The sequence below is a fragment of the Acomys minous genome (assembly GCF_964271855.1).
Source record: "Acomys minous genome assembly, chromosome: 15".
In the NCBI taxonomy this organism is placed as follows: Eukaryota; Metazoa; Chordata; class Mammalia; order Rodentia; family Muridae; genus Acomys; species Acomys minous.
In genome coordinates, this window is record NC_140497.1 from 79,958,741 (window position 1) to 79,979,994 (window position 21,254).

Sequence of the window (21,254 nt, forward strand, 5' to 3'; positions counted from 1 at the left end):
AGGAAGCAAGAGGGACAGTGTCCCTGGTCACTTATGAGCTTCTTATGATGGTGCCCACACGAGTCTTCGTTAGTGTTCCATTGCTGTGGCTCTTGACGGAGTGTGGGGGTTGAGGGGGTGGTGGGTGATAGGTGGGGGGTGGGTGGGGGGTGGGAGGGCTGTGCCCACCACAGGAGACATTAGCCATTGTCCAAAGCCTTTTGTTTTGAGTATTATTTATGGCAGGATGTTGCCAGACTCACCACAGTGTGTAGGTGAGCTGTCACAAAAAGCCATTATCTGAATTCCCCCATTTTCAAAATGTCACTAGAGCAGTGCTTGACAGTAAGGCGTGCGTTTAAAGATTGGAAACTGGCAAACTTGGTGAGCAAGTGGAGATGAACTTTAAGGTGATTTACAAAGTGGACATATATCAGTATCTAAATTCCTTTTTTTATTTTATTTTTATTTTTATTTTTTTATTTTTGAGACAGGGTTTCTCTGTGTAGTCTTGGCTGTCGCTTCGTAAACCAGGCTGGCCTCAGAGTCACAGTGATCAGCTTGCCTCTGCTTCCCTGAGTGCTGGGATAAATTATGTTCTTTTAAGATATTTATTTATTTATTTAATGTGTGTGCCTGAGTGTATGTATTACAGGTGGTTTTGAGTCACTACTGGGCTCTAGGAACGAGACCTCGGTCCTCTGCAAGTGTGCTGCTCTTAACTACTGAGTCATCATCACTTCAACCCCCTAAACTACACACGAGAAACACGTGAGTCAATAGTCTGCCAAGCGAATCCTAAATTTAACAGCCTGATTCTACCACTAATAAGTAGAGTAGAGCGTCGTGGACATTGGATTAGTCTTGGATGCCAAGCAAAGTGATTTAATGCTGAAAGTACCCAAATACTGTTGCTGTACTTAAATCATGGTGCACCCCATTGGGGGGTTCATCTGTTAAATTGCAGTGAGGTTCTTAGGGGTGTTCAATCTATCCTTTTACACAGAGAGACCTTGGGAAGGTAAGCCTTGGTCTTATGATTCAGTGGGAAGAAACAGAAGCCGAATTCACAGTCTTGAGGCTATTGCTTTTTCCAGCCAGACCACCTCTCTCTTCCCAGACGGTTTATGAGGCTGTGTCTCTATCAGTAACAGCTTGTCTTTGGGAAGAAGCACCCTGAAGGTGAGGGAAGGTGCGGAAACTCAGGCTCTGCTAGACTATCCAAAAGAGGAGCTTAGAGCAGGGAACGGTCACACTTGTCTGAGTTTTGATGTGAAGATACATTTCAGAGCTAAGACAATTCATCTATCAGGTTTCATGTAGCAAGAATATTTACTCAGCTGTGGGAAGAGTGCCCTGGTGAACATCCAAGCTAATGAAAAATTGATAATACTCACTATTCTGGAAGTAACCCAAATCAAGTATCGGTAGGTAGGTTCTTAGTGTCAGAATGTAAGAGGATAATAAAGAATGCTGAAGAAATTTCCTGGGGGGGGGGAGCACGGAGCATCAAGAGTCCTCCCTCCACTGTTCCCCCCCACCCCCGAGGCACAGGTCCTCACCTTGGCGAAAAGGAAGAAAGGCTATTTTTAGTTCTTTTCTGACTGCTGCTGTGATAGTTAATTTAAAAGGCATAAATGAGGTTTATTACTTTAGCCATTTAAAGTGTACAATTTAGTGGCGACAAGTACACTTTCAATGTCAGTCACATAACCACCACACAATGTCTTTCCCATATATATATATATATATTTTTTTTTTCCCTGAAACAGAAACTAGACATTTAGCAACAACTAATTCTCTATCTTTATTCTTGGCTGCAGGTAGTTGGGCTCCCACATTTTTTTGGGGTATCTCCTGGAAAGGGACTCATACCATGGCTGCTGGGTGGTTTTTGTTCTTTGTTTTTTTTGGGGGGGGGTGTATCTGATTACAGTTAGTTCACTTTGTATTTGGAGAGTCCAGTGAAGGTCAGGCATGGAGGGTCCTGGATGAATATGAAGAAAGTGAAAGCCGTAGCAGGACAAGAGACATAGCATGTGCTTCCAGGGCTGAGCATGTTAAAATTTTTCTTGAGGATCAGTGAGATGGCCCTCAGGATGATGACCCAGGTTGGATCCCCAGAACCCTCATGGTGGAAAAGGGGGACCAACTCCTGCAAGGGGTCCCCAGACTTCTGTATGTTCACTATGGCGTCCATACACACACTGCTCATGGAGAAAAAAAAAAGCAGTAAGAATTTTTTTCCTGAGCCAGCTGTTAGTGAATACTTAACAATTCCAGAACTTGGAAGGTAGAGAGAGGTAGGCCAATCAGGAGGTCAGGCCAGCCTTGGCTACATGGGAGCTGGAGGCTATACTATGCTATGGGAAACCTTGTGTCAAATATCAAAACTCCACCATGATAAAACATTTTTTCTTAATTTAGTAATAAGAAGATAAAGCCTGGCATTTGAGCATTGTTTTATATTTCTTCACTCAAAGAACTGCGACACTGAACCCCATTTGGTGTTTATTATTTTGGAAAAATATCACTCTTTTAGGATTAGGTGGATGTAAAACCTGTATCTATGTGCATGCCAATATTTTGATTTTTTTCCTATTTTAATTGTACTTAGAAACATTGTAACTTACTATTTTGAAGACCGGTGGGGAGGGACGTGGCAATGACACGCCCATTTCCTTATTTATTGATAAGCTTCAGGAATATGTCCTCAAGAAGGAAATTAGAGAAGCGCATGTTTTCAAGTTCCCATGGGAAATTAACAGCAGAATCCGAATCCGAATTAGAATTCACAGCCTGCGAGCGTCTAAGGCTCCACTGAGTTAGGCTGCCCAGCAGACAACACATCTCTCTTTGCCATATGCCTATTCCCAGTGACCTCTACTGGTGCCCACCAAGCGTGAAGAAAAAGTAACCTTCCATGACTTCCCCCGTGGGTGCAAACAGTGCAAATTGTTTTCTTTTGGGGTCAGAGCTTTGGCACCTGCCATTTCAGACGCGGTGGAAGGCTGAAATACATCATTTGAAGGGTTATGTACCATGTCACCCGTTACTGACTGGTCCTGACTTTTCTCTCAGAGAGCAGTTCTCTCCCTGTCTGGTACTGTCTCTAGGATCCCGCTCAGCTCCAGGTGGCTTGAGGAGGCTGGAAGGGGACATTCTGCTCCCACTCAGATGTGGCAGAAAGGAAAGGTTAGGCACTAATGACACTAACGCCTTCCTCCTTGCTGACTGTATTTGGCCCTATCTCTACAAGCCCCAGTTTTTTTTTTTTTCTTTTCCTCCTCTGCAGTTTGTGGCTTGACATAGCCTCATTACACTTCCCCTCCGATATTGTCTCATAAAACTCTCTGGCAGTAATATAATTGCCTAACTAGCTTTCCAGGTTATGCGTTGGCCCCTCCCTTCCCAAAGCCCACTGGCAGAGGAGGCATTTAAGCTTGACTCTGTGACTTCCCTAGACCAAGTTCCGTCCTTTTATCACAGAAAGGCTTTCAAGCATGCATTGCAGTACATTTACTTTTTTCCTTAACATAATGTTCATCCCTCCTTCCTTGTCTGCTTGCCAAAGAGGAAAATAGATGGGTCTGCTTGGAATAATCAAATGAGACACCGAGAAGGAAAACTAAGGCAGGGGAGAGGCAGTAGCTAATTTACTGGGGATGAGACATTCATTCCAGTGCAGAATTTTAAAGCCACCATGCTGGGGAACATAACTTTTAATGCCCATGGTGATATTTCAGTGGCAATTTTTGGGTCTTATTAGGAACATTGATTTCAGATTGTAGAAGAGACTAAGAGGGCGGAAGAGTCGTGGTCGGGGGATACTGATTTCTTTGTTCAACACGTAAATTTCTGTCTTGTGATGACTTCAACGCACCACATCGGGTGCCTCGCCTCTCCTGCCTTTTTCTGACTCCCAAGAGGCACGCTGTTCCCGTCTCTCTTAGGACACACACGCCTGCTCTGCACCACCCTTATCTCAAAGCCCTGGCGGTTCTAAGACTGCATTTCTTTTCACCTCAGTAATTGCTAAGCTAGGCTCATCTCCCCGAACTGACTGTATGCATAGCCGGAGACACAGATCCTCCACACTTATACTTGTTGATTTTTGACTCATTGTGTTCTGAGTTTACTAACATTTATTTGTGAGACGGTATCTCAGTATGTAACCTAGCCTGCCCTCAAACCCAGAATGCCCCATGCCCAGCCTCCTTAGTGTTGAGATTACAGGTGTGTACCGCCATGACTAGTGAGGAGTCAGGTTTTAACACTGCTTCTCATGGTCATCTAAGTGATCAGCTGTATCTAGAAATGCCTTTCTCACAGCATTGTGGTTATTTGCTAATAACTATAGCAAACAGTTTCCTGATAACAGCGTGTCTTTAGCTTGGTCGCATTCTCTGGGTTTTTTTTTTGTTTGTTTGTTTGTTTGTTTTTTGTTTTTGTTTTTCATCTTCAAGAGGACAGAAGCTCAGCTCCAGTCTTGGAAGACTGAGATAACACTAAAAACCTGCTTCAATCTCTCAGCTATAGGTTATAGGGATAGGCTAAAATTCAGACTTCTTGGTTTAGCATATAGGCATTCCTTAGTCTAAGTTCTGTTGCCTTTGCCAGCTTCCTTGCTCTTCTCTTATGCGTATTACAATCTCTCTCCATCAGACCCAATTTGTCTACATGGGTGTGCCTTTAGCCTGGACCATCCCTCCCTCTCTGTCTTCACCTGGAGGGATGGGTGCTGCATACAGCCTGTTTGGTTGGGCCAGACTCTGCTAAGTTGTTCTTTGCCTCTGGGATACCTATTTCATGCCACTAAGGCAGCGTTTACCGGATCATGTAGTTATCTGTCTTGACACGATTGCAAACTACTGGGCATCAAGGGTTACTTTATGCCTTTTATTGTTTTCAAAACTACCACATTACCTGGAAAACAATATAATAGGTCTAGGAACGGTGTGCAGGATGAATGGATAAAGCCACACCCATTTGCAGCGTGGTTGATAAGAGCCTGGACTGTGGTCCCAGGTCCGAATGGCTTTTGGCTTTACTGCTAATTAGCTGGATTGTTTGGTTTGATCACTTACCTCTCAGAGTGACAATCTCCTCATGTAGTATAGTGTCACCCCCTTGCTATCATCATTATTAGAGTTATTGTTATTATTGTCAAATGCTAGGGAAGGATACAAGGAATATCAACAAAGTATTTAGATAGAAACAAAGATATATCTCTTTTCTGTCTTAGGTAAGTCATATGACCAGTATGTAAAATGATGATTTAAAACACACCTATTCATAGCTGTGTAGTAACAGCAAGAAATAGCAATAGTCACAGTTTATTGTGTGCTTCTTGTGCACCAGGCACCTTTCTGGACTGCTCTGTGTGTGTTAGCTCATTTAACTGTGCAATTATGTATTTGAGGTAAAGATTATTATGCAAATTCTATAGATGCATAATTGATCTGTAAGGTAACTTTTTTGATGTTATATAGGAAGTAGGTGGCATAGCCCAGAGGACTCCCTGTAATTCCTGTATTCTACATGGCACGCACTTTCAATACAGACAGACAGATTATATATACGTTTACCGCTTAAACTATTTCAGTGAAATATAAAAGAATACTTTGGGGCTCTCATGCAATTTATCATCTGTCTGTCTGTCTGTCTATCTATTTTTTAAGTTTTCCCAAGACAAGGTTTCTCTGTATAACCACCCTGTTGGTCTGGATTTTGCTGTGTATACTAGGCTGGCCTCTAACTCCTAGAGATCTGCATGCTTCTGCCTCCTAAGTGCTAGGATTACAGGCATGGGCCACCATGCCTGGATACTCGTAATTAAAAAACAAAGCAATTGGAGTTAAATAAGCTAAAAGAGACAGTAAATTTAAATTTAAGTGATAAATATCAAAGAGACCTGTCTCCAGAGGTGTGCCACCTTAGAGCTCCCCCTTTTCAGAAGGAACACATCTTGAGCATTTGCTGTACTGCCATATCGTAGGCAAATGTGCACCCTTTGGAGGGTGTTCAAGTTTTTTTTTTCTACCTTGAAATGATTGTATATACATGGGAAGTTAAAAAATGGATAATGAGATTGTGTGCACTTTGACCCTAGCGTCTGACAATGTTAATATCTTAACTAACTGAAGCACAGTATCAGGCCGAGAACACTGACGTTGGTGTAAGCACCCACGCAGTTGTGTATACGTGTGTCTCTCTGTGTGTAACTCAGTCATTGTTGTCATGATTATAGGGCCATGTAACAATCACTGTAATCCAGATGCTCGCTTGTATTGTCACGTCAAGGACACGCCCCCCTCTGTTACCAGTTACAGCTGGCTCACCATTCCTGCCCCTGGGTGGCCTCTAGTCTCCTCTCTGTCTTGTGTTACTCACAGATGTAATAACAATGCAGTTGTCGTATGTGCCGCGTGGGAACTGGCTTCTCCTCCCATTGGTACAATTCTCTAAAGATTCCTGTAGGTTGTGTACGTCACGATCGATTCCTTTTTTTACTGTTGAATACTATACTCTGTGGTAGATATGTACCTCAGTCTCTCCATTCACCTCTGGATGGATATGGGGCGATTTCTAGATTCCGACTATTATCAATAAAACCACGAGAGATGCGGTAGTGCAGGATCATCTTAGCTGTGGGACACATGCTGAGATACTGGGCTATATGGCAATTATATGCACATACTTTAAAAAAGATTAAATAGGAGATGGGGGACATGGACGTCACTTCTGCCTTCCATTATAGACACCCTGAAAGTCTCAGCCGCAGACATTGTGATTTTGCAGAGACTCAGACCAAGGGGACGTTCATAGTATCGAGACTATGCTGAACAATTTCAGATTTTATGATTACAATATGGGACTCCATGACTATCATGCATCCCGGGATTGTTCCTATGAAGTTATCACTTGTGCTTTAGAGTGAGACAGGAAAGTGTTTGGCGGGCTCTACTCTCTTCACTAGGTTCAGCAGTCCGTAAAAAAATTCTCCTCCTGACCGGTGCAGCTGGATGGTGGTTCCTGGCAGAGTGCCTCCTGATTCTGGCTACTTTGTAGGATTTATAATCCTGCAGCCAGGGTCTTACAAGCATGAAAACTTCATTTCCAGTTCTAACTTTAGGATGAGAAACTGTTTAAGTTTGAAACATGGGGCTCAGCAGTTAAGAGCACTGAGTTCAATTCCCAGCACCCATGTCACAACTGCCTGTAACTCCAGGTCCTCTTCCGGCCTCTGTGAGTATTGTAGTCACGTGCACAAATTTACACTCAAACACACACATGTATATATATTTAAAAATCAAAAGATAAACTGGACGGAAGTGGTGCACACCTTTAATGCCAGCACTTGGGAGACAGAGGCAGGCAGATCTCTGTGAGTTCCAAGCCAGTCAGGACAACATAGCGAGACCCTGTCTCTAAAACAAACAAAAACTAAAACTAACCCCCCCAAACAAACAAAACCCTTCAATTAAATAAATGAACAAATAAATGAATAAATAAATGGAGCAAATTAAAACAAGAAAAGTAATGACACCTTGTAATGGCCCTTTGATGTCTGTTTATGAGCATTCTTAGTGATTAAAACAAATAATTTAAGATGTGTTTGGCAAACATTTCATTGAAGGGCCAGATAGGAAATAGTTTAGACTCTCAGGCTACAAAATTTCTGTCACAATGACTCATTTCTGCTACTGGACCTAAAGGTACCCATTGCTTAAGCAAATGAGTGTGATTTTGTGCCAATAAAGCTTTATTTATAAGACGAAGTGGAAAACTAGCAGACTGTAGCTTGCAACCCTCTACCCCCCTAATGGGATGAATCCTTTTGGACAGATTATTCGCTATTACTAAAAATTCAGATCGTGACATTTATGATAGCCTTTGACTGTTTTTCCTGGTAAAAATGAGAGTCTTTTGTATCTTAAGGAAGTGTTTCTATTACCATCCTGGACACTATTTTTGTTTTTCATCTAGCCATATTGTTCTAACAACTTGACACTGCTCTAGATACTTCGGTCTTTGGTTGTTTTCCATCTTGCTAGCTCTCTCGGTGTTAGGCCGCATAAGTCATGTGCTAATGAGAAGTTGAAAGAAATTGTTGAAAATAATACTTTGACATCCCAGCATGCAATTCACTCCGTTTCAGTAGTCCTTTCCCAGACCGTAGGGAACAGGAGCCCACTCTCTTTCACCAACGTTTTGTCAACATTTAGGAGCTGCTATAGACGTGTTTGCCACATGGCTCGTTACAAGATCGAGTTCCTGGACGGAAGTACTTAGCTCATTCCATCTTCCCATTCTTTCCTCTTTCCAGGTCTCTCTCCTCATTCCCACCCCTGTCTCCCCACTCCCAGGTGTGAATTCTCTCATGACCCCTAACGTCATTTTTCCTCTTCATAAAACTGTGAAGTTATACATGCTCCCTCCTCCTACACCAGGAAATGTCCTTTAGAAATGGACCCTTGATTATTTATTTATATATTACTTCTCTTTAACAATGTGTTTCCCTACACAAGCATCTGGTGGACAGAACAAGCTTTATATGTTTAATTAACACAGCAGAGGTAGAGGCAGCTTTCTTCTTGGTTATTATTTTTTCTTCTCTTGTAAAATAAATTATGTGGTTCCGGTGTTGCTTAAGCAATGACTCATTCAACCTCTTTTCCTCTTCAGTCATCTCATCTATATGCTTTACATTAATTATGTTAATTTAGTAAGATGAAGGGGCCTTTTCAATTTCTGGAATTCTTTCCCATGCGTGTGTGTATAATAAAAAGCATGCAAATCTTAAGTGACCATATCTTTTCACATACAACATCAGAGCCTCCCTACTCCATACTCTTAGTGATAATTATTGAAAAATATTGTTCCAGGAACAAATACATTCTAAAATGGTATTGTTATGTTCTAACATGCTTGGAAGGCCTTAGTTGTGCCTGCTTGCATGAATACCAGTCACCCACTGAAAATAGTGATGGTGCACATTATGGAAAAATAAATTAATAATTGCCCACGGATTTATTCAGCACAACAACTGTTTCCTGGAGTCCTACTATGTGCTAAGTGCAATCTTAAGAATGGGAACCAGAGCTGGGTTGGAGGCAGTGTTATCAAGTGTTCTGAACACAGAATTGCTTCATGAGAGAACCAATCTGAGAATAGCACTGCTGTCTTCAGTGACGCTTGTGTTTCTCGCTAGTACTTTTGGTTGTAAGAGGGACAAAAAGAAGGCGGTGGAAGAGGAAGGGGAGGGAAAGGAGGTGATGGAAGAGGAGAGGGACACACGAAGCAGTCATTAACCAAAGGTCCAAGCATATGAGATTTATATATGAATTTTCCCTAAAATCCAAGAGAAGTTGAGAACTTACTTTGCTTTCAGTGAGTTTCTCTTGACATTTTCACATTCACTATTTATTCTGTTTCTGATCTGCTTCAACTTTCAGTACCATAAATTTATTCTCTTCGAAAACATTTTGAAAATTTTAGCCAACTACAATTATAGATATGAAACTTGACCCCCCCTCTCCTAGATTTCTTTCACAATAATATAGCAAAATTTAGTAAAGGCTTAATGTTACAAGTTATTTTTATAAAACCTGTGTTTGTTTCTCTTAGTTTCTCTCTTAACCTGGCTATCACACAAATAACTGAGACTCTTTCATATTTGTTTATAAAGCTTTATAACACAATCTTGAGCAGTTTTAGTTTATGTTATCCTGACTTCTTTTTTGCCCAAATCCTTACATTGCTTACTCTTTATTATTACTTATTTCTTTGCTCCAGCTGAGTCTTTTTCCTCTATCCTGCACCTCTTCCTATGGCTGAATCCCTTGATGAATCCCCTATTTTTTTCTTCTAACTCCTCCTCCTCTGGCTGACAGGAAGTCCAGCCCTATTCTCTCCCCTGCTCAGCAATTGGCTATAAGATGCTTTATTGGCATACAAGAGGAAAATTGGGGAGCAGAGTTTATACAACATTGAGACAGGAGACTCTCAGAACAAGACTTGCAACCAGATATGGGGGTGGGGGCTACAGAAATCAGCATTTGAATTGCACAATAACCTTATGCCTACAGTTTGAGAGTGACTGGCAGGGTATACAGCTTAGACACAGAAGCAGCATGTCATTTGTCTTTGTTCCGTTCCTATTGCTGTGAAGAGATGCCAAGGCCAAGGCAACTTATAGAAGAATGAATCTTTAGTAAGTGGTAATATTTTGTAAGTATGTAACCAATGATACTCAATGAATAGGGAAATTGCTACAAAAAAGGTCAACAGAAGAGCTTGCAATTTTAACAGATATAAGAATGTTTGTTTATATAGTAATGAATTTGCTGATGGAACAATGCAGGCTGGGGAGATTTAAAAAAAAAAGTGTTGGTATCTTGGACAGTTCTGTTATATTCCTTCATTGTTTTTCCACTTCTTTTTTTCTTTTAATTGATTCTACATATGCAAAACATTGATTATTCCCCCAAGTCTCTTAATTTTGCTATAATATTAATCCTTTAATATCTCAGTTTCCATAAATTCAACCCAAAGCAAGATGGTTTTTTTTTTTACCAAGGTTTCTCCCTTTCTCATCACATCCAGGACTTTAGTCCCTTTATCAGATTTAGTTTGCCCAACTTTTAAGCCTTTTGACATCATCTTCTAGAGTGCATAAATGTCCTGCAGATAAAGGCAGGCCCCAAGTGCCTAGAGCATGCCCAGCCCTAACTAGCTTCTGAGATCAGACAAGCTTGGGCATATTAAAGGTGGTTGCGACCACAGGCAACCTGAGTCTTTTCTTTGGATCTCTGACTTAATCCTTGCTCAGCATTTTTCCCCCCTCTTTTTCTTTAAAAAACGAAGTCTTAAAATGGATTCTTTGTGAGTTTTACATAATGCACTCCAAACCCACCCTTTCCCCCAGTGTTTCCATATCCACTCTCTACCCTGGAACCACCACTGCCTGCCCCCTATACACTCCCATTCCCCCAGATGAAGAAAAAAAAAATCTCACCAACCCCTTTGGGGAATGACCTGTTCCTCTATCAACCACAGCTTTCTCTCATACCTATCACAGCTGTTGGTGGCAGTGACGTCTCCAGTGCCACTGTGCATGTGCTATTCTGCCTCTCCATCTTCCCTGCCTCTCCATCATTAGTTTGTTCATTATAGTGACACTGGAAGCTACAGTTCGCCACTCGGTGTACCCTTTTGACCAAACAGCTTTATTTGGAAATGTTCATGGCAATGAGTTGTTGGTCTAGTTTAAGGCCTCTGGCTTCTGCTACATCATCAATACTGGACCTTCATAGAGGCTCTTGGATATCCTACTGTTGCCCTGAGTCATAGAGATCCCATAGCTCTGGATCCACAGGACTGGCCCCTTCACGCAGTCCAGAAGCTGGTGGGTGGGGTTGATGTTTGGGTGGGCTAGCTCAAAGCTCTGGATCTGGGCTTGGGTGATAACTGAGTTGCTCTCCCATGCCCAATCCACCAGGGTCAGCTTTCCTGCTGGCCAAGCAAGGGGTGGAAGCAGCTCTGCTGCTCTCCCACATCCATGTGGTATGAGGCCTGTGAGGGGCAGGACCTGCTCTTCCATGCCCTTGCCACCAGGGTCAGCTCTCCTATGCTGCCCAGGGGAAGGGTGGGGCCACCTCTGCTGTACCCACCTCTCCACTGGCACTACCAGGTGGTGACCTGTGGGGGCAGAGTCAGCTCAGCGAGGCTCTCAGATATCACATGGCTTCAGGCTGCAGTACAGACCGTGGACATCCTCATAGCTTTTGGTAGTGTCGTGGGCCATGGCTGTCAACACAGACCCCAGCTTTAGCAGGACCACGGGCCCAGGCATGGCCCTCAGTGGCAGACTGGACATTGTGAAGTCCTCAGGTGGCCTCTCACCAGTGCAGCACCTCCAGCCCTGCCTCTCCTCAGAGTGTACAAACCCCTCTGCTTCTCTTTCTTTCCCTTCTCCCCACCAGATACTTGTTCCCTTCCACTGTGGGGTGTGGCCCCCAAATTTTCCTCTTTTTATCTTTTAGTTCTTCAATGCCTTCATTATGTTCTAGGACCCAAAGTGGCTATGTACGAGCATCAGCTCTTACACACACACACACACACACACACACACACACACACACTGAATAAGGAAAATATCTATGTAACTACTACCCAGTAAAAAAAATAGAACTTAATCAGCCCTTAAACCTAAGAGCTTTTATTTATTCTAGTGACCCTTGAAAACACTTAGTTCTTCTGATAATACTTAAATATACAATATTAATATACTAATACATGCATGCATTCATCTTTAACCAGTATAATTGCACAATGTAAGAATGCCAGGTTATTATTATTATTATTATTATTATTATTATTATTATTATTATTATTATTAATGGAGGTAGATCCCAAAGGCCTCCCTCAGACCCACAGAGTCATGTTATGGTTCTGTTTAGAAGCAGAATAGTTATAACAGCCTTCTTAGACTCAAAAGCAATTATCATTTTAATTTTATTGTACTTGTTAATTGCATTTTTTTGTTTTTTGAAACAGGGTTTCTCTGTGTAGTCTTAGCTGTCCTAGACTCACTTTGTAGACCAGGCTGGCCTTGAACTCACAGAGATTCGCTTGCTTCTGCCTCCTGGTGCTGGGATTAAAAGCATGCGCTACCACTGCCCAGCATACTATATATGTATATATGTGTATGTATATGTATATACACATATGTATGTGTATATATATATATATATATGTATGTATATTGCCATAATTCATTGATAGTTGTTTTATCATTTGAACCCAATAATCTTTAGAACTTCTAAGTAGATACCAAAATTTTAAGATCATCATAAATTAGTTTGCCTTCTCAAATGTAATACAATAGGATAAGATCTGTTTTAATCACATATTGAGAATATTCAGGATAGAAACCATAATATAGTATCTGAAACATCAAAGTTTTATATTTTAGCCACAAAAAATTCACACATTAAGACTCTTGGAAATATACAAGCTTCCCTTGTAACTTCACGGGGAGTGGATGCCTTCTGCGAGCCACCCTGGTTTCCCAGCGAGAGCTGGTGAGGGACTTACACCCATTTGCAGCTCCCTCACAAACAGGAGCGAAACGCATTTCCTCTCAAGACACTTCTGCCATTTCTCTGATAAGGCCAGAGGGATGGGAAGCTGGTGGCTTCTCAGAAACTCATTTAAATTAATGTGCTAGCTCTGCCTCAGGCTAACATGGGAAAAGCCCGTGTGCAGCTTTGTGTAAATGTAAGTTAGCATAGAATACCAATAACATTCATTTTGATGCACTTGCCCAAACTATACAGACCATAAACAACTAGAAAATTGGAAAGGCTAGGTATTTTTTTTAACAGATGGGAAAAAAAAAACCCAGTGGATTCCATATCATTAGTTGGTCATAATAAAACCAATGAATGAATAAATTCTGTCTCTGAGACTCAATTTTCTTCCCTGAACACCCCATTGTGCTCCAGGACCGGGAGCCTCGACTTGCCTCAACCATGTGCTAATCTCCTGAATGTCTGATAGGTTTAAATTTGGGAACCTGGTTTTCCAGGATCTTAGGGCATATCTGTCAAAATAGAGAAGAAAGTACATTTTAATAGGTACCTAGCTAGCTTCCTTTAGAACTTTTAAATATTTATAAATATGTGGCATTCCATCTGTACTCTTGTTCCAGGTCCTGAAAATGTTAAACATAGCCTAGCCATATGTGTCAATATAATGGCAATCTCGTAAGATAGAATTTGAAATGAAGGGTCAATGACACACAATACAAAAGAACTTCCAAGATGATTTAGTAGTACAGGACACTGAATCCATCAATGATTTAGAACTTCTGTTAGTTATTATTACATAAAATTATTATAAATTAATGGGCTACAGTAACAAATATCTACGATCTCACAAGAATCCTGGAACAGCTTGGTGAGGAGGTTTCTTGAGGGATCACAATCAAGGTGCTGCTCCAGGCTGCAGCCATAGTACAGGCATGACTGGGCTGAACTACTTCCAAGTTCACTCACCTGGTTGGGAGGTGTGTCAATGTTTTTATGGGCTGCCTTTGGGCCCCCACGAGAGGACAGATGGCTTTACCTAGTGAGTGACAGAGAGAAAGCAAGAGCACCCAAGGTAGAAATAATAACTTTTTTAAAATTAGAATTTTATTTTTATTTCATGTACATTGTTGATTTGCCTATATGAATGTCTCTGTGAGGGTGTTGGATCCCTTGGAACTGGAGTTATAGACAGTTGTGAGCTGTCATGTGGGTGCTGGGAATTGAACCCCGGTCCTCTAGTAGTCAGTGCCTTTAACTGCTGAGTCATCTTTCCAGCCCCACCTCCTTCCTTCCTTCCTTCTTTCCTCCTCTTTCTTTCTTCTTTTCTTTTCCTCCCTCCCTCCCTCCCTTCCTTCCTTTCTTCCTTCCATCCTTCCTTCATCCCTCCCTCCTTTCTTTTTCTCTCAAAGACAGGGCTTCACTGTGTAGTCCTGGCTGTCCTGGAACTTGCTCTGTAGATCAGGCTGGCTTTGAGCCCACAGAGATCTGCCTGCCTCTGCTTCTCAAGTGCTGGGATTAAAGGTATGTGCCACCACCACCTGGTAAGAAGTGACAACTTCTAATGACCTCATCTCAGGAGTGATATGCCACCAATTGTGCTTAATCTATCGCTCTTCTAGGATGACTGTCCTGAGACTTCCAATAGACAAGGCTACACAAAAATGAGAGGGCCTGACACATGCCATCGAACTCTATCTTGGAGGCTGCTTATCACAGAGCTCATTACAGGATATTTCCAACCCAGCGCCCTTTGGTTCTTGAATACATATGACTCTGTCCTGTCATAAGGCCTCTATAGCAACAGCCTCTGCCTTTCTGCCGATTTTGCTTGTCTCACCTAGTATAGACCTAATGCTACCACTGTAGCAAGACTTCCACCAGCCACCGAATAAACAACAATTATACATTCACTCTTTATAATATCACATTATTTTAACTGAGCGGTCAGCTCATACATACATGTTGAATGAAGGCGTCTTAGTAGTGATGCAACCTTGAGGGGAACGGTAAGCTTTCTAGACATCAGTAGCTTTACTTTGTGTTTAATGATTCTCCCATACCTCCTCCATCCCTGACGATGTTGGGGCCTGTGAGAGCCAAGTAAGATAGTGCTTTTTCACATAATGATGGAGACTTTTATTTTTGGCTGATTTATTTTGTCCTTTCCTCCTAGGATAATTTTTCCTCCTATTTTGTTTTCAAGTTCCCTTTGCCCACCTGCATTGTGTGACTGTCTTCTTCATTTCTCAGTCATCTACTCACAGGAGTTGCATTTACTGCCCTGTTCACATCTTGGAGGACTCAGTTTCAGTTAAGGCTCTTATTTCATGTGTGAGAAATACTCAGATGGGAATAAGTTGAGGAAAAACATAAATAAGTTAAAAAAAACCATAAACTGGTTTATATCTAATATAGCATCCCCATTGAACATGGGAGAACATTTTTGTTCTCCAGAAACTTGTATACAAAGGAACACATACCCAGGAATCAAAGCAGACCTATAACAATGCCCAATTGGCGTTCTGGTCATGTTTGAGCCATTCAGAGTCTAATCAGTAAAAGCCCCTTGTGTGGATAATTGCCTTCTCTTGGAATCACTGTAGGTATCTGTTATGCCATACATTATCCACATTCAAAGGAGCATATGGTTATTGAACACATAAAAACAGACGGTTGGAGAATGTTTCCTTTAGGCACCTTAAAATATTCTTGCACAGAATATTATGCAGGCTGCTTCCTAGCCATTGCTCCTGGCGTAGAGGAAGAAGTTACCTTCCCCTCTTACATCAAAAGCCCTGGATAACCACAGTGGATGATGCTGGAGATCTCAGAATTGACTTATTAAGAAAGAAGTGCAATAATTACAGTCCAGGATGAAAATGAAGCAGTAGATGGGATTTCTCGAAGGTTGGGAAAATACTGTTGTTCTCTCAGAAAAAGGAAAAATAAAAGTTTATAAGACAGGAAGCAAGTAATAGAAAAAAAAAAAAACACCTATCATTGACCCGACCTAGTTGATTCCTACTCTGAATTGTCTAGCTTTTCCCCAATTTGTGCTAAACTAAAAAGAGAGATCAAAAGTATATTTAACCTGTTACCTTATTTGAATCAAGTTACTTAAGCAGTTACACTTTAAAATAGTTCTAAATTTAACTAGTTTATTTTCTTGGTGTTTATGAGCATTTTACCATGTGCAAGCCTGTTGGATCCTGTGGGACTGAGGTTACAGATGGTTGTGAGCCGTCGTATCAGTGCTGGGAGTTAACTGAACCTGGGTCACCTGCAAGAGCTGCAAGTGTCAAAGGATGAAAGGATACTGTACCAGTTGCATAGATGTGTGACGCCTAGAAAAAAGGTCTGAGCAATCTTTCCAGGCCCCAAAAGTTATATTTTTAACAGCTACATTGAAAAAGAAAATTCAGATGAACTGGAATGCTTATTTATTAAACATTCTTTAAAATTGGGGTATGAATGTAAAGAAATTATCATATTTATATGGATCATGTAGGACACACTCACAGGGGCAAATGCATGTCTATGTAAATGCACAAGACCCTGTGAGAGTGTTTGTTTCAGCCAAGAGTTTAAGTTGGTAGATAGCAGACATAGCCTGGGGAGGTAAGGCTGGTTATCATCTAAGATGTACAAAAATGGGCTGAGTTAGATGGATGATTCTTAAACCCCTTCAGACCTTGACAATATAAGAAAATCCCAGGGAGGAGACAGAAGGGAGGGTTATGAACTGCTTTCTGGGAAGAACTGTTGATATGATTTCTGCTCCCTTCTGTCCTCTTGACCAGTGGTTCTCCACCTGTGGGTTATGTGACCCCTTTGGGTCACAGGCGTTGCCTATCGGATATCCTGCATATAAGATATTTACATTATGGTTCATGACAGCAGCAAGATTATAGTCATGAAGTAGCAGTAAAAATAATTTTATGGTCGGAGGTCACCACAGCATGAAGAACTGTATTAATAGGTCGCAGCGTTAGGAAGGCTGAGAACCATTGCTCTAGACAGATGACGGTGGAGTATTCCACCCTCTCCTCTTGCGTTTATAGCACAGTGTTTTCACTGGGGGACACCTGGGAAGCAGAAATGTGTGTCCTGAACATTGGGGGCATGGTGGGCTCAATGTCTTTCTTCCGCCTGAGAAATGGCCAGGGGAGAGAAATGGCTGCCAGGAGAGCCCATGGGAAAGTTTCAACTGACCTCAGTTCTAAGACTGATGGTTCAAGAAGATCTATGTGTGTCTTCTATGAACTGAATGGGGTTATTACACACACACACACACACACACACACACACACACACACAGAGAGAGAGAGAGAGAGAGAGAGAGAGAGAGAGAGAGAGAGAGAGAGAGAGAGCGCTACATACATGCATAAGGGGAGGGACAGTTTAATAGGGATATAAAATGATCTGAGAAAGACTAGATTGGCGCTCATTTGAGTTTTTACACAGGGTAGAAGAATAAAAGGGTACTGTACTGTTTTCATAGATGTGTGATGCCTAGAAAATGTCTGGCGTGATGAGCATCCAGTTGTTCACAGGAGCGCTTAGATACAGGAAGGGAGATACTTCCGCACTTGCTGGGGATGTTTCCTCTAAATGGTAGCGTTTTAACTGATGTCACTGTTTGTTTGTTATATAGCCCAGGCTGGCCTTGACCTAGTTATCTTCCATATTATAAGATTATGCCATGTTGCCTGCTTTAACGTTGCTTTCTAGAGCTTGCCTTTCCAATTCCAAGTTCTTACTCATGTAAAGTTATTAGAAAATGAACAAATAAGCCAGGTATAGTGGTACACACCTTTAAAATTAGCACTCAGAAGGTAGAGGGAGGCAGGTCTCTGTGAATTCAAGGCCGGCCTGGTCTACAAGGTGAGTTTCAGCCCAGCCAGGGTGACATGGTGAGAGCCTGCCAAAGCTAAGCCAAGCAAAAACGGTCAGGAGCCACTAAAAGCAGAAACAATGATGAGAAAACCACTGATGCACATGCATGGTGAATGTGTGACTCAAGAATAGGTTATGTTCTTGGTATGTGTGACGACCACCCACAGCTCTGTTTACTAATACATAGCTTGTGGGTACAGTGCTGAAATTTCCCTTTGCCACCGACCCCTGATCAGGCACTACCATATTGGAGTCTTTGGTGTGTGCCAGAAATAAATGCTGTGTCGGGTTGCACCGTGAAATTCATAGCACCCTCTGCTTGAAATAGTAGAAAAGCCATTTATTATTCAACCTGGGCACTTGTCTACGAAGCTGCGTCTCCTTAGGGAAATGCTTGAAGATAGGGTTTGCCTGGCCTTCTCCTCCATTTGGCTTTTTCTTCCCCTCTTGCCCCCTTTCCCATCCTTGTTCAGGTATCTATTAGTTGTCTCTTCCAATAACAGTGCTCCTGCTGCAGCCCCGAGTACTTCTTAATGTAGGAGCGTTACCTCAGGCATAACACTAGGTCACTTTCTGAGTAACGTTTTATGGGGCTGATTAAACTTTAGCACCATAACTGTTGACTTTACAGGCCGGTGAAGGAGAGACTTAGACTGTTACTCTCTGGGTAATTTGTGCTTCCGCAATCTTGAAAAACCAAACAGAGATAAGAGTTTAACGTGCTTGACAAAAGAAGCTGTCCTCTTTATTTGTAAGGCCTCAACATTTAAAATGGAATAATACTGTTTGCACTAGTGAAGTTCGGTTACAGCAAATATCTATATGTATAAAAGGTGGGTTTTTAGTTACAAGGGTGACAAAGAAGACTTAAATGGTCTCCAGGTCTAAGCTGGACCACATACTTTTGCCCCCTTTGCTTCTGGAGAATGAAGGATGCGTTCCTGGAATTTTCAAGGTTTGAGAAATACATAGCTAATATTTTTACTAGAGAAATAACCTTTGGCTAAGATACAGCAGCACCATAAACCCAATGGTGCATTGCATAGCGTTAGCTTCCACATGGCCTTTTCTTCCCCTCATTTAATTTGGGAATTGGAAATAGAAATTGTTGACGTTGACTTCATCTCTATTGGCTGACTAGGACGGAATCTCCCAGCTCCTCTCTCACGGTTCCTCAATGTGGCTCATAACTGGCAGGAGCAAAGCACGGACAGAAAGCAAGAGTGAGCCGGGGAAAATGTCACCATGAATTCATGGGCTTGCACTACGCTGGCTAGCTAGGTTGGCACCCTGTTCCACAGAACTCCCTTCCCTCTGTGGTTCTGGATTGGAGCTTAGGGTGAGCTGCAGAGGGAGAGTCAGCAGGGCTGCACTTGGAAGGGCATGCATGTTATGGCAGCTTTTACCGGAAATCTTGCACAGATGGCTTACTTCCTTGATCTAGCACTGGGTAGACCAGCAGCTTTGTGCTTTTCCAAATCCCACACATACGCAAACACTCCTGTGGGAATTTAGAACGTAGAGCCAATCTTTTTGTAACTTATGTTATGCCAGTTTTCATCTCTAATCTTGGCAAATTGTTTTCAAATACGTACTAATGGTAGGAGAGTACAAGGTGGTATGAGGGTATAAGAGCAAGCTGCTAGCAATTGGTAATAACATGTATATATGTGTATATACACAAATATATAAATATATACCAATATGCATGCATACAAGTATAGAGGTTTATACACCTACATGTGTGTATATGTGTGAATGCATGGATGCATTAATAAATGCACAGATGGCTATGCATACAGGTAGACTCACATATATAGGCATTATGAACAAAAATTCTTAGACAGAGCCGTACTTTCCATTAAACCTTTTGCAAGGCTGACTAGAAGAAGTTCAATGATGGTGGAAAGACTAGAATGCTGTAGGCTCAGAACCTAAGCCCACAATTTATCTTGGGCTCTTCTTAGCCCATGAACAGCCATTCCTTCCCCCCCCCCCCCCCCCACTTTGTGTCTGACCTGACATTCTTGTGTCTAACAAGTCGGAAAGTTTGCAGTGTGTTAACAGACTACCAGCTCCTACCAACCAAAGGTTGAGAACGTTATCAGATAGCATCTGAGGCCTGAAAGTAGAGAGTTCCCTGCTTTGCTTAACTCATGTACCTGATGATTCAACCAGTGTATCTAATAAGTGTTTTGATGGACGACTTTCTTTGTTTTGTTACTATAAAACGTCCTGAAACAATTATCGTATTGGAACTTGGAAGATAGAGTAACCTGAATTGTTGCCCAGAATGAGCAAAATCTTTTATCCCCCTTGAGGTGAGAGTTGTGTTTTTGTGTCGATGCAACACACATGATTACATGGTATATGCCTGTGTGTATACAGGTTTTACCTCTGTATCCATGCAGGATTCCTCCAAATAATAAAACTCACAGATCATCAAATTCCTATGGTGGCCCTCCAAGTTTACATCGGAACTTGCAGAGATGATGATATAAAAGTCTGTCTGTCTGTCTGTCTGTGTGTGTGTGCCTGTCTGTCCTATGCGATCTCTATCAGTCAGAATATCTTATACCTGGTCCCATGACCTTTGTTTGCCCTTTTACTTCTAGAAGGGCATGGCATAGACGCAGCACCAATAAGTCATTTCCTCACTGTCTTATCTCTGGTTCTGTATATTAGAACTCAGTGGTAGCATCATCTGTCTTCCCTTTTTTCTTCCTTAGCATTCCATTCTTCCTTCCTTGTCCCAGTGTTCCTATCAATCTAGTATGGCCTAAGGAAAATGAAAAATTAGTCACTTGTTTCTTACTGGCTGGAGACCCAAGATATGAATTCACACAGATGTAAATATATATGCAGATTGTTCTGAGGCAAACCCTTTCATCCGATGTACTTGCAAATTTCCTAAATACTGTTATGATAATACTAGGTGATTTATTTTACGTACGGGTACATCTGAAGGGTGCAGCACATTGTGATTTGCAAACCATTTAACTTGCTAGGATCACAGTGTTCTGCTTCATCTGCAGAGTTCGCCCACAGGAATTTAATATAAAGGCTTTTATTCATGTTGTTTGAATGTTGTACTTTCCCCGAGATCTGATGGATGAGTTTGAAATGTGGGTGGGGGTGGGGGGAGAGAAGGGAATTAGCCCTTCTGCAGCTCCTAAGGAAGAGAAACCTCTCACTCTCCGTCTCCCACAAATCTGCTGTGAAGAGCCAAGGACTCCCAGAGAATGACAGCACATAGGAGACACTATTACTCAGATGTAAGTT

General features: G+C 41.8%; 1 long non-coding RNA gene across 1 annotated transcript in view; it reads left to right on the plus strand.

Moving 5' to 3' along the window:
• Positions 1-309: 309 nt before the first annotated feature.
• The window catches only part of LOC311584044, a 64,272-nt gene continuing 43,327 nt past the window's right edge, over positions 310-21,254 (plus strand). Inside the window, exons 1-2 of the long non-coding RNA XR_014774767.1 lie at positions 310-363; positions 635-750. This is a non-coding gene — a long non-coding RNA (uncharacterized lncRNA). The remainder of the gene's footprint in view (positions 364-634; positions 751-21,254) is intronic.